Source organism: Bidens hawaiensis, unplaced genomic scaffold, assembly GCF_021521415.1.
Source record: "Bidens hawaiensis isolate Kalapana, Puna unplaced genomic scaffold, B.hawaiensis_p1.1 tig00025376_1, whole genome shotgun sequence".
NCBI classification, from domain to species: domain Eukaryota; kingdom Viridiplantae; phylum Streptophyta; class Magnoliopsida; order Asterales; family Asteraceae; genus Bidens; species Bidens hawaiensis.
The window spans coordinates 18,814-34,425 of record NW_027494050.1 but is presented as its reverse complement, the minus strand read 5'-3'; the positions used below and the strand labels follow the sequence as shown (position 1 = coordinate 34,425).

Here is a 15,612-nt window from a genome sequence, read left to right as displayed (position 1 = left end):
AAAACAATAGGTATTTTTGGTACTTTAGAGGGAATAGAATGGAGAGGTAACATGTAATTTTATTTCATTAACCAATAGAACACTTCATTTTTTTTATTCCGTCACACTTATCCATTTCATTCATCTCACATTTTTGCATATCAAAAACTACCCTGATTATTTTTGACAAGTATGAAATTATAGTAAAACATTGTATTATTCTTTAGAAACGTGTAACTCTTGTGTCTTGTCTGCTTTTATCTTAAGTCAAGACATGTCTATACATATCTGTATGAAGCAGTAATTTCAAAATTCATTCACACATAGAGGAATATATTTGTCACCATCAAACTATATATTATATCATGACAAATATAAGATATTTGTAGTATATGAATCAAAAGATACCAATAGCTTACAATGTACAATTAAAGGTTAGAAAAGCAAACAAAAATATTTTGTTTGTTTTTGAGTAAATAATTTAGCAATTTATATTTATTCATATAGATACATGTGCTGAGCATCACATTGGGTTGGAAGAACGTCCAAGACAACCTTATGTTGACATATTCCCTTGTGATTGGTCAGTTTTTTGTAAATTAATAATCCAAGTTTCTATTGTTTTTCATACTATATATATACCACATTCCTTTGTTATTGTTATTTTCTACAAACATGGCGAGGGTTATTTTGAAAACCATTGTGAGTTTTAAGAACTTTAAGAACTCAATTTTAAACCACACATTTAATTAAATGATATGAAATATGTGGCTTAAATTAAATTTAATTAAAAAATGAAGCAGAAGAGAGAATAAGTATTTTTGATAATTACACAAGTTTAAACGTTAGTTACACATGTGTAAACAGTCGATTCGGTGTGTAAAAAAATACCGTAATTTTTTTACATCACTTACACTTACGTATTACACACGTGTAAAAAAAATTTTGAAAAAAAAAATTGTTACGTTGAGTTCTTTCGAGTTCTTAAAACTCAAAGTAGTTCTCAAAAGAAATCAATCCCTACAAACATTGTGTCAACTTGTTGGAACTTTAAAGCATATGGGTCGTTTTTTAAAAGCCATATGTTCTTCTTTGTCTCAAATGTTTTCATAAGGTTACCAACTATTAAACCTGTCATCTTACCAAGATCATACTAGTTTCTAAACCAAATAAGATCATAAATAATACTATATAATTAAAAAGTGAACAATTTTATCTTTTTATATAGTTTTACAATATTAATAAAGTATATCATTTCTATTTGAAGTGTGAACCTATTTCAGCCCACGACACCAAGCAAAAATATTATTTCACCTCACTTCAATCCAATGCATGCAAAACGATTTGAACATGGGCCACATGGCCACGAAATTAAAGAGAGAGAGAAAAAGAAAAAGGAAAGAAGACAAATTGTTATTAAAAAAGGAAAAAACGAAAAAGAAAAATTCTTATTAATCCGATTGACGGATACAAAGAAATATATCATTCTTTCGTGATACATGACATTGAGCTATAGTTGATCAACATACTTGCCCCGAGTTCCACTACTCCTACTTGCTCGCTTCCTATACTCTGACGTACCACCTGGACGGTGTGCGACAGGGTACTCGCATGCGCACATGGGAGGCGAGTTGAGTGCCCCACCCAAATGCTTTAGATTTCTCTTTTACTTTTACATTACAGCTAATGTTTTTATGTATGATACTACTATAGATGAGCTAAGCTACTTTGGACAGTGGTTGACTCGAGCCCTAGCATGAGCTTCATCAAGTTTGCGAGCAGAAACGAGCTTACACATATATAATAACGTTATTTATTGTAATGAATATGTATTACCTGATAACTACAATAATATGCATAATTATAAAAAAATAACTATATATAATTAAATATGTGCGTAAATAAAATGATTAAATAACTAATAAATACAAATGAGTTCTCGAATTTGAAAATTGAAAATGATCTTACAAGTTAAACTCTAGTTTTAAATATAGAACTTGAAATAAGTCAACCTCGAGCTCTCTTAAATTAAATCAACTGAGCTTGAGATTTACTCATTACACTTTTACCTTTTCCATGATATCGATTGCCAGTTATCTCATGGGTCAGGTTAAACGTATAGATTTCTCTTTTACTTTTACATTACAGCTAATGTTTTTATGTATGATACTACTATAGACGAGCTAAGCTACTTTGGACAGTGGTTGACTCGAGCCCTAGCATGAGCTTCATCAAGTTTGCGAGCAGAAACGAGCTTACACATATATAATAACGTTATTTATTGTAATGAATATGTATTACCTGATAACTACAATAATATGCATAATTATAAAAAAATAACTATATATAATTAAATATGTGCGTAAATAAAATGATTAAATAACTAATAAATACAAATGAGTTCTCGAATTTGAAAATTGAAAATGATCTTACAAGTTAAACTCTAGTTTTAAATATAGAACTTGAAATAAGTCAACCTCGAGCTCTCTTAAATTAAATCAACTGAGCTTGAGATTTACTCATTACACTTTTACCTTTTCCATGATATCGATTGCCAGTTATCTCATGGGTCAGGTTAAACGTATAGATTTCTAACCTCGAGCTCTCTTAAATTAAATCAACTGAGCTTGAGATTTACTCATTACACTTTTACCTTTTCCATGATATCGATTGCCAGTTATCTCATGGGTCAGGTTAAACGTATAGATTTCTCTTTTACTTTTACATTACAGCTAATGTTTTTATGTATGATACTACTATAGATGAGCTAAGCTACTTTGGACAGTGGTTGACTCGAGCCCTAGCATGAGCTTCATCAAGTTTGCGAGCAGAAACGAGCTTACACATATATAATAACGTTATTTATTGTAATGAATATGTATTACCTGATAACTACAATAATATGCATAATTATAAAAAAATAACTATATATAATTAAATATGTGCGTAAATAAAATGATTAAATAACTAATAAATACAAATGAGTTCTCGAATTTGAAAATTGAAAATGATCTTACAAGTTAAACTCTAGTTTTAAATATAGAACTTGAAATAAGTCAACCTCGAGCTCTCTTAAATTAAATCAACTGAGCTTGAGATTTACTCATTACACTTTTACCTTTTCCATGATATCGATTGCCAGTTATCTCATGGGTCAGGTTAAACGTATAGATTTCTCTTTTACTTTTACATTACAGCTAATGTTTTTATGTATGATACTACTATAGATGAGCTAAGCTACTTTGGACAGTGGTTGACTCGAGCCCTAGCATGAGCTTCATCAAGTTTGCGAGCAGAAACGAGCTTACACATATATAATAACGTTATTTATTGTAATGAATATGTATTACCTGATAACTACAATAATATGCATAATTATAAAAAAATAACTATATATAATTAAATATGTGCGTAAATAAAATGATTAAATAACTAATAAATACAAATGAGTTCTCGAATTTGAAAATTGAAAATGATCTTACAAGTTAAACTCTAGTTTTAAATATAGAACTTGAAATAAGTCAACCTCGAGCTCTCTTAAATTAAATCAACTGAGCTTGAGATTTACTCATTACACTTTTACCTTTTCCATGATATCGATTGCCAGTTATCTCATGGGTCAGGTTAAACGTACCCCCTAACAATTTTAACAATTTTAATTGACAAGTTGCATCCCCTCCCCTACACTTTCACTTCCTTTAACAATTTTAATTGACAAATTGCATCCCTCTAACATTTTTTAATATTAAATCAAAAAATATAAAGTTTTTATTTTTATGTAAAAATATAAAAATGTTCTTAAAAACTAAATAAAAAAAATTATGTACAAGAAAAATGTTATTTAAAAAAATTAAAAATCATTTTAATTATATTTCTCTAGCTAGTTTATTCATGTTTTATAAAATATAATTAAAGTATAATGGTGTAATGTCTTTAAAAAAACGATACAAAATGTATTGTATATTTTTATATTTTTTATTATCAAATGTCTTTCCCCACATAAAAAAAATCAAAACAATCTGAATTTTTTTTCGTTAGGTTGGTGACATTAGATTAATGACACTTAAGAATAAAACCAAACTTGTTGATCAAGTTATATATTATTTAATCCTTTTTATTTATTAAAAACGATTTTAGTTGTTTTAAAATAATAAAAAAAACGTTTTATAATATATATAAAAAAATCTTTAAAAACGGTTTATTAAACTAATGATGGTAAAATATAACAAAGTGAAAAAAAAAGGATTTAAATCATATTAATGTGAAACTTGAAGGAGTGGGTATATTTAGTAAAAATAGAAGGAGAGGGGGTACGTTTAGCAGCACCCTTATCTCATTCATAAAATAACCAAACATTCAAAACTATATTTGTTCACTATTATATTAAAAAAATACAAAAGCAATTATAGTGTATATGTTCATTCATTTCATGTAGTACAAAGAAAAATACTTATCAAATAATAACATAAACAGTATTACCAATGATTATTGATAAGTATAAATAGTAACAATACCGTTACGTCATTTATCTCATTATCTAACCATCTTCATCAAAAAAGGCAATAGGCAATTAATATAACTCTTTAAGATACTTTTCCCTTCTTCTTTTATTGAAACTGATTAGGTAAAGTTCAATTTTTAACTTTAAATTCAAATTTGAAAGATGAGTTTTTTGTCACGAAGCTGGAATGGAGATATTTCACGGTTAGATTTTATCAATTAACACATAACTTTAAGTCATGTTTTTTAATAAACTGTAAAACAAAATATAACTTAATAAAAAGTTTATATAAAAATGAAAAAAATTCAGTCAATAGTAATGAAGTTCAAATAAAAGTTGAAGAAAGAGGTATAATGATAAAATAAAAATTAATAGCAAATAAAATTTATAATTGTTCAACTTAAGTATATATGAAATCATGCACAAATAATCATTAAATAGTAATCAAAATTCATATAATGTCTTTATTTTCATTTTAACATTTTTCAGAAAACTAAATAACATTGAAAAACATTAAAAGCCAAGCAGTTTTTTCATAAAAATATATCGAAGGACTTTAATAAAACACGAAAAAAAAATGTTGAATAGTATCAACGTGTATGTCTAAACCCTATCAGATGAATATTCCCTTTCATTTCGTTGTTATCTTAAACCATCAAAGAATAACACACACACACGTAATAATCCCTCTAGCAAAATTTATACCATATCTTTTCCTCTTCAAAACTAAACTCTTAAACACAAGTTTCGTTTTACCCAATTCCATTAATTACATTAATTAAAGAAAAAGGTCACCTAAGTTTTCAATAACAAATTCTGAAGATTAAAACAATATCACTACAAATAAACTATAACTTCTCTCCGGGCATCTTATTCTTTCATTAGAAAAATTTTATGTGAAATGAATTATTATTATTATTACTATTATTATATTGTATGTATTTAGTCTCATCGTGCGTTACGTCAGGAAGCTAAACTCTTGCGGATGCACAACAACTGTCAAGTGACAGCCGACGGTATAAACTCTAAAGCCAACGTATGCCCGAATAAGAATATAATCTAGACATAATTGAGCAACATGACTCTTCAAATTAGACAATGCGATGACATAAACGTTAACACTCAAGAAAGTAGTTTTTAAAAACACACACAAATAAAGTATATGATGTATATTGATATACATCCACTTATTATTATTATTATTATTATTATTATTATTATTATTATTATTATTTTAATATGTTGAAAGTAATCTTACTTTGTGAAGAAAACAAAACAAAACAAAACCAAAATCAACTCAACAAACAATCAAAGCCTTCTATGCAGAGCGCAGGATTTGGGAACTGAACACCACCACCACCACCACCACCACCACCACCACAAGTCAAACCTAAAACAAACCATCCATCAACACACTTGCGATTACTTTCACGCATCAATCAAACTCAATCAATCCGATTACGCTCTCGGATGATCACACACTCATCGTCAGCTACGGCGGTTAAACACGCTGGTAACCAACTTACTAATATTATTATTATTATTATTACTCAGGATGAAGAAATCGAAGCCGAAGAACAACGGATTGTTGCCTAATTCGTTGAAGATTATATCGTCTTGTATTAAGACTGTTAGTACGAATGCTAGCACCGTTGTACGCTCCGCCGGTGCTTCTGTTGCCGCTTCATTTGCTGCGTCTGCTGATGATCACAGAGATCAGGTGTTTATTATTATTATTATTATTATTATTATTATTATTATTTGACCTAGATCGATTTTAACTAATTTTATATGTGTTGATTAAGTTAGGTTGAATGATTGAACGAAACAGTTATTTTAAGGTCGTTAGGCTTGTTGATTAGAGATGTGTGAAATTGTGAACTTATTTGAGAACTTACGAGTTCATTTCATGTCTATTATTATTATTATTTGACGTATATCGATTTCATATTTTCAACTAATTGATGATATGTTAATTAAGTTAGGTTGAATGATTATATTAGCGTCGTTAGCCTTGTTGATTAGAGATATGTGAAATCGTAACTTATTTAAGAACTTACGAGTTCATTTCTTATGTGCATAATATATATGCTTGTAAATTATAGTTATTATGTGTAACCGAGAACTTCTTCATATGTTAATGAACTATACGCTATTTAAGTTAGGCTTGTTGATTAGAGTTATGTGACATTGTAACTTATTCGAGAACTTACGAGTTCGTTTCGTGTTTATTGTGCATAATATATGCTTGCTAATTATAGTTATTATGCGTAACCGAGAACTTCTTCATATGGTAATGAACTATATGCTAATTAAGTTAGGTTGTATGAATGATTGGAAGAGTAGTTTTAGCGTCGTAACTTATTCGACAACTTACGAGTTCATTTCATGTTTATTGTGTGCATAATATATGCTTGTTAATTATACTTTTTATGTGTAACCGAGAACCATTTCATATGTTAATGAACTATATGCTAATGAAGTTGGGTTGTATAAATGATTGGAAGAGTAGTTTTAGTGTCGTTAGGCTTCTTGATTAGAGTTATGTGAAATTGTAAACTTATTTGAGAACTTACGAGTTCATTTCATGTTTATTGTGTGCATAATATATGCTTGTTAATTGCTGTTTATTATGTGTAACTGAGAACTTCTTCATATGGTAATGAACTATACGCTAATGAAGTTAGGTTGTATGATTGAAAGGAAGAGTAGTTTTAGCGCCGTTAGGCTTGTTAATTACAGTTATGTGAACTTGTAAACTTATTTGAGAACTTACGAATTCATTTCATGTTTATTGTGCATAATATATGCTTGCTAATTATAGTTATTATGTATAACCGAGAACTACTTCATATGTTAATCAACTATATGCTAATAAAGTTAGGTTGTATGATTGAACGGAAGGGTAGTTTTAGTATCGTTAGGCTTGTTAATTACGGTTATGTGCAATTGTAACTTATTTGAGAACCTTAGAATCTGGAAAATATGCTTGTTGATTACAGTTATGTGCAACTGTAACTTATTTGAGAGCTTACAAGTTCATTTTATGTTTATTATGCATAACATATACTTGTTAATTAAAGTTAATGTGCAATTGTAAGTTATTCGAGAACTTACGAGTTCATTTTCGTGTTTATTGTGCATAATAGGGCCATAGAATGCTATAGGAAGTATTGAAATCTCAAGAGTGTGCTTGTAAATTACAGTTATGTGCAATTGTGAGATTCATTCCATGTGTATTGTGCATAATAGGGAAATAGAATGCTATAGTAGGTAACAACGAGAGCAGAATCCGAATCAGACTTTATAGTTAATTACCGTTATGTGCAATTGTAAGTTATTCGAGAACTTACAAGTTCATTTCGTGTTTATTATGCATCAATAGAATGATGTAGTAAGTACTGGAATCTGGATAATATGCTTGTTAGTTATATTTATGTTTAATTGTAACTTGTTCGAGAACGTACAAGTTCATTTAATGAATTCATGTTTATTGTGCATAATATATACTTGTTAATTACAGTTAATGTGCACTTGTAAGGAGAACTTACAACTTCATTTCGTGTTTATTATGCATAATGGGCAATAGAATGCTATAGGAAGTTTTGGAATCTGGATAATATGCTTGTTAATTACAGTTATGTGTGATTGTAAGTTATTCAAGGACCTACAAGTTCATTTCATGTTTATTGTGCATAAATATATGCTTCCTAATTACAGTTATGATGTGCAATCGTAACTTATTTGAGGACGTATAAATTTATTTCATGTTTATTGTGTATAAAAGGGCAATAGAATGCTATAGTAGGTCTTTGAATATAGACATATGCTTGTTAATTACTTATGTGCAATCCTAAGTTATTCAAGAACCTATAAGTTCATTTCATGTTTATTGTGAATAATAGGGCAATAGAATGCTATAGTAAGTCTTGAATCTCGAGAATATTCTGGTTGATTACAGTTATGTGCAATCATAGCTTATTCAAGAACCTACAAGTTCATGTCATGTTTATTGTGCATAATAGGACAATAGAATGCTATAGTAAGTGTTGGAATCTAGATAATATGCTTGTTAATTACAGTTATGTGCAATCATAGCTTATTCCGGAACCTATAGGTTCATTCCATGTTTATCGTGCATAATTGGGCATTAGAATGCCATTATAAGCCTTGAAATCTAAACAATATTCATCTATAAGAGTTATAAATCCATATAATGGATGATACAAACACAAATAGATTTATACCATGGTCCATGGATACTGAATTATTGATGTATGAAAATTATTTCTTAAACCTCTTTTGTTAGTTGCATTAGGGCGAAACAATGCAACTTGAATGCTGATAAAGAAGGCGCCATATCTACAACAAGCAGTAGTTATCATAACCTATATAGAGTGTGTTATTCATAAAATTTAGTAGAATTTAGAATTCAATAAATTTGTTCTCTTGTTCATTACTTACGGAAAATATTTTGTTTACAACAGTCCATAATGATAGATGTTAAAGAGCTCCTATAAGGCAGTAGTGTTATGATGCTTGTGACCAAACGCTTTTATGCGTCTGATCTATTACTAATGTTTAGGAAAGTGTATCGACTTTTGCTGATTAATGCTTCAAGTATGCGTGACTGTGAACCAACTAACCATGTAATTGTTGTCCAATTTGTTAAGTTTTGAAACAACTTATTCCTACTTCTAGACGCATGGAGGTGCTTATCTTTACATTTTAATGTTAAACCAGGTAATATGGGCCGGGTTTGACAGATTAGAAACCGGTTCTGCTTCCTTCAGACACGTCTTATTGCTTGGTTATCAAACTGGTTTTCAAGTCATTGATGTTGAGGATGCTTCTGATTTTACTGAGCTCGTTTCAAAGCGTGATGGCCCCGTCACTTTCTTACAATTGCTACATATTCCCAGAAAATCTAATGGCAATGAAAAGTTCCTACAGTTACATCCATTACTAACGGTGGTTCCTGGTGATGAACCTACCAGGTCAGGGCTGGGTCAAAACCAGACCTACTTGAGTGCACCGGGTAGGGACGGTTCAGTGATGGCTCAATCAGGAAGCTTGGTGGATTCTCCTACTGCTGTGCGGTTTTATTCCCTTAAGTCAAATTGTTATGTGAAGGTTCTTAGGTTCAGGTCAACTGTTTTTATGGTCAGATGCAGTTCTTTGATAGTTGCTATTGGTCTTGAAAAGGAGGTAACATGACAATTCATTATAACAGTTTTTGTCATTGAATTTATGAGTTATTATACACTACATGTGTAATTAGTTGATAGCTAACTTTTTATATGTTATATCTGATTTGCGATAGATACACTGCTTAGATGCGGTCACACTCGAGACTAAATTCACTGTACCCACGTATCCGGTTCCTCGATCTGGAGGCCAAGGAATGGTTGGAGTTAACTTTGGGTATGGTCCATTAACTGTGGGTCCACGGTGGTTAGCATATGCTTCAAACAAGCTGCTTGTTTCTAACACGGGCCATTTAAGCCCAAAGAACCTTACTCCTGTTATTAGCCCGTCAACCTCACCCAGCAATGGTTCTTTGGTGGCTCGTTATGCAATGGAATCAAGCAAACAGTTGGCTGCAGGAATAATAACCCTCGGTGACAAGGGGTATAAAACGATCTCTAAATATTATCCAGACATGCTTCAAGACCGCCCGATGCCGCCTACAAATTCAAATCCAAATTGGAAAGTTAGGAATTCTTCAGATGTAGATAATGCTGGAATGGTCAGTCCTTAAGCAGTTTCAAACTTTATAAAAATTTTCCACAAATGAGCGCTTACAATATAATTATATAAATATTAACAGTGTTTCCAATTTATATAAAAGATTGTAGATTCTCTGATGCCATTGTTGTTGCAGGTAATTGTGAAGGATGTTATTTCAGAAGCAGTTATATCGCAGTTTAAAGCTCATTCCAGCCCACTGTCTGCTTTATGTTTTGATCCAAGTGGGACCCTTTTGGTAACAGCATCAATACATGGTAATAATGTAAATATTTTTCGAATTATACCGTGTACTCGCAACACTTCCAGCAACCAAGTTCATGATTGGAATTCCTCTCATGTGCTTCTTTACAAGCTACACCGTGGCATAACATCAGTTGTAAGTATACTGTATATGTGTATTCCTTACAGTATGTTATTTGTCTAGACGAGCAATTCTGATGCATTACCCGTAAATGGTTTACTTTGGGTTACATTTTAGGGAGGTGATTGTAAAAGCGCCAAAATTTGTTCATACACCATATAATATAAATAAATACAGTGTACAACATCACAAAAGTGTAGTTATGTATGGATATGTTTTGGTTATGTACAAACCATCTCCCTATATATTTTATCCCTAACGGTCCTAACAGATCAAATGGGTAAAATGACAAATTTTGGCTAAAACAGAAACAAGTCAAACAGCCTGGAGGTGGCATATTCAACCTGTTTACTTATGAATGGGGCAATTTAGATTATGTTTTAACAGATAAGTATGTTAAACTAGCTAAAAAGGAAATGAGTCGAATGAGTCAAAAGTCGTCCAATGTGTATTATTTATGCATCGAACTTCTTAAGTTTAAAATCATCTTGTTCAAGTAATTAGTGTATTATTAAACTAATGCAACTTTGGCATCTAATTTGACACAATAATGACTTAGGAAACTATTAATCTTGGACAATAAGTGTTCCCACCTGGCCCAGCGAGACCCGTTCTATTTTCAACTGTTACATGCCCTGCCCATTTTGTCACCTCAAATACAGCCTCGTCTTTTTTTAAGCAAAATTGTTATTTTAAGAGTATACTTCAAACATATATACTTATATATCATGCAAATTATGTATAAGATCTTAAGATAACGAAGCCCATTTTGCCACCTCTAATTTTCGACTTCATAATTTTTTTTGACAGGTTATCCAGGACATAAGCTTTAGTTGCTACTGTCAGTGGATTTCTATTGTATCATCCAAGGGTACTTGTCATGTGTTTGCTCTATCACCCTTCGGTGGTGATGTGAGCTACCGGGCTCAAAGGTCCCACGGTCAAACAGTCAACCCAGTTCAGTCTCTACCATGGTGGTCAACTCCATCATTTGTCATAGATGACCAACCGTTTCCGCCTCCTATTCCTCTTACCCTTTCAGTAGTGGGCAGAATAAAGAATAATAACGCAGGATTTCTTAATTCCGTTAGCAACACCGCTTCTTTTTTGGGAAAGACAAATATACCATCTGGTGCTGTTGCTTCGGTTTTTCACAATTCTACAACTTACTGTAATCAGGATATTTCTAAAAAGGTCAACTCCTTAGAGTATCTGCTAGTTTATACTCCTTCTGGACACGTAATTCAGTATGACCTTGTTCCGTCAATGGGGATTCAACATATTGATGTTGGTTCAAGAAGTCAACCTGTTTCATATCAACCGGGTCAAGAAGAGGAGTTAGGGGTGGCATTTGAGTCTCGTCAATGGTGGCAAGTTTCTAGAAGATTGGATTCTCCAGAAAGGGAGGGATGCATATCTGCAACGTCATTATATAATGTTTCCGTGGGAGGTCAAAAGCTGGTGAAAAATGATTCTGTAAAGCAAAATGATAGAGCCCATTGGTTTCTATCTAATGCTGAGGTCCAAATAAATTCTGGAAGGTTACCATTGTGGCAAAATACCAAGGTATGAAGGGTAGTTTAAAATTTAAATAGTAGCATTGTAGCATGTTGGTCCATTAATTATACTCATTAATTCGGTCTGTAGGTTACTGGTTGAACTAGTAAAGGGCAACACGTGCCAATTTTATGTAATTAATTCTGCTGACATGGCATTTTTGTTAAAAATGAAATAAAAATGGGCTTTTTTTATATTAAAAACTTATTTTATTTTATTTATGATGTGGAAATCTTATATAACATTTATTATTAGTTTTGTTTCTCTAGATTCTGTTATTATGATTTTTTTTTAAATTCAGTTTTTTAAAATGTATCTGGCTAGTAAAGTTATGATAATACTTTCAATTCGTCATCTTCATTGAGCAGCAGCTAATTATTAAAAATAATTATAGAAAAAAATAAATAGAAGTATAATGTATTTTTTCTAAGCTTTCAGGTGATCTTTTTAAATAATCAAATTAGCAAATTACCATATTAGCCTATTACACAAAGTGACAAAACCTATATTACCAGACTGGGCCATTATTGTATAATTACCGGAATGGACGGTTGACCATGAGGCAAATACGTTGCTATTTTATGACGTTTGCCCTAGAAAACATGTGGTCAAACCAGAACATTACAAAACAAGTGGTCAAACCAGAATCAACTCCGTTCTATTTCCTGCTGATTCCAATTCCGTGACATATTCCATTCCTTCCATACAAAACTCAACTTACCAAAAGCCTCCTTAATTGCATTCTCTATTTGGTACTAATTCGTTCTTATTGGCGCAGGTACATTTTTATGTGATGAAATCTGCAAATGTGGAAGGATTTGCAAATGGTGAAGCTCTGATAGAGACCATCCAAGTAATAAATACTAGCTCGGTCTTGTTTCTGATTTGACTTTCTTGTTGACTTGTTTCTGCAGAGCATATACTGCCAGAAAAAATCCCGAGAAGGCCAGTGATGAATCTGTAATCTGTCTTTCAAAGCCAGCATCTGTTAGCTCCACTGAGAGTTCGGATGGAGGCATGATTAAAAATAATTTGCATGGTCAATATTGTTTCTAAAAGTATCATAAGTTACATTATTTTGTATCAATCGATCATCTAATATATATTTATTTTAAACTTAATTTCAGGATCATCCCGAAGGATTGATCCAGTGAATTTGCTGGACCTTGATCCAGTGAATAGTGGGAAATCTAGTATGCCAAATAGTTACAATCTGAATGAACTATATCATGACCCAAGATTCTACCAAAACCCTAAAGAATCAGCATTTTCCTCTTCAGATATATGCAAAACCGCCACGTGTCAAACGATTGGGCAAAGTGGCGGTAGAATTATGAGCACGCCTTTGTTGACTACCGACCACTTTGATATTGAAGAGCTGCCTACCGGGGCGAATAAACCAGTGGATTTTGAAGGGTGTTTTCAGGAGGGTTATTGTAAGGTGGTTGAATTTGATGGTGGTGGGACCCTAACGGGCGGTGCAATGGATTACGGTGAAAATGATGAAAGTCAAGAGAATGAGGGGGAAGAGAATGAATTGCTTGGTGGCATGTTTGACCTTTCTGAAGAAGGTAAATACCTATCTTAACTTTTCCATTCAAACCTAGTACTAGAGGTGGCGAAATGCCGAAATCACGGGTTTAGTAATGGGTCAAAATGGGTTCAAATCAAAACACGTAATTTAAGACCCGAGACTCTTCTTGCCAAAAAAGCAAGTGTGGCGGACTGACGTCTGATATGATAATAAAAACCTATATTATTTCAGTAATATTTTTACTTCTTGAATAAAAAAGGTTTGTTACACTAAAAGGCAACTTGTTTTCACCTTTTTGTCTTAACATTCTTGAAGCAAATTTTTTTTATCATTGTATGCAAGTAATCTTTTATACTCCCTCCGTCCCTTTACAAGTGTCCTGGTTTGAAAAACACAAAATTTAAGAAAGTTTGAATGATTGCATTTTTTTTGCTTAACAAATGACTATAATGCCCTTGACATATATAAAAAGACAAAATTTAAGAAAGTTTGAATGAATGAATTTGTAAAAGGGTAAACTTGGAAATTAGTTAATAAATTTTGAAAGTGGACATTTGTAATGGGACAAACTAAAAAGGAAATGTGGACACTTTCAAAGGGATGGAGGGAGTAACTGGTAAAATGGTGGTATGCCACACCGTCACGAATCACGATATCAAAAACTCGTGGCATGTCATCATTTATAGCTTTTAGAGGAATTATACTTGCAAGGGTAATAAAATACGCTATAATAGGAAGTAAACAACACAAAACGACAATTTCGGACAATGTCAGATCAACTCGACTCGATCCTAATTATTTTGAGCCGTTATAAATAATTCACCCGTTTTGACCGTTTACCACCTACCTGATTTGCGGGTTGTACTTTCCAAATTCAGCATTAGAAAGAGTTATATTATTTGACCGCCATAGTCAACATCTAAAACAGCATTATGTCAACAGGTTAATCAGCTGCAAGACGTGTTCAAATCCATCAAGTCGGAAGCGTTTGTCGTTGTACGTAACCATCCATCCTTTCTCTTTTATCTTTCTCTCATGTATATTTGTGAATAAACGACAGATTTTATGGTAACGGTGGGGTCTGGTATTGGTTTAAAGGGGAACAGAGTCTTATTTGGTTCACTCATGCACTCAACTTTTTAAGTTTGCTTGTGTAGGTGTGGTCAGTGTGAAAGTTCTCTATAAAAATGTATATAGTAAATCTGCTCTGTACTTTTACTGTTCAAAAAGAAAAAATTAATTTGAAATTTAGAGTTTGCTAATAATAGTGTTTTACGTCTTGGGTGTGACGGGTTGGGTGTTCTTAAACTGTTGAAAACGACCAAACTGGCCAAACTGAAGGTTTGGCAGGTTTAGTGGTTCGGTTTGAAACTTGGAATTGACCATGGTCCATGTAATCCGAAGCAACCATGTAACTTTTATTATTTGTATACATATTCGTTTTTATATTTATAATATTTAGCTATGTGCATATGTTATAATGATGAATCATCTGTATCACTTTAAAAAATGCAATACGAACTAATGATTTAAAAAAAAAACAAGGTTTTAACTGTCAAACCGTAAACAGAATTGTAAAAGCGGTTGGCTTTCCTGGCCCAGTCGGTTTGTTGTTCTTTGACATTGTAGTTAGTGGTTCAAAGTTTTTGCTTATTGAACGAGCTTATTTTTAATTTAGGCTTGAGATCAAGCTCGAGCTTGTCTAAGCTTGGTCCGCTCAAGCTGTTACAACTGATCTTGAGCTTCTTAGCGGTTTAGCAAGTGACAAGTGTGTAACGATTTAAATGGATTTTGATAGAAATAGTTGATGTTATGTTTCTTCGTTTTAGTAAAATCTTTTTTAATATAAGTCGGTATTGACTTTAAAAGTATGAAAGTAAACGGGTGATATTCACCTTGCACTTCTTAAAAGTGCCGCGGAATGTACTT

General features: G+C 32.0%; 1 pseudogene across 1 annotated transcript; it reads left to right on the top strand.

Moving 5' to 3' along the window:
- The first annotated feature begins 5,867 nt into the window (after positions 1–5,867).
- LOC143571440 (autophagy-related protein 18g-like) lies at positions 5,868–13,787 on the top strand (annotated as a pseudogene). The gene is made up of 7 exons (XR_013142095.1): positions 5,868–6,200; positions 9,224–9,688; positions 9,804–10,229; positions 10,365–10,607; positions 11,403–12,158; positions 12,928–13,164; positions 13,277–13,787. The product of XR_013142095.1 is annotated as an autophagy-related protein 18g-like (transcript).
- Positions 13,788–15,612: the final 1,825 nt, after the last annotated feature.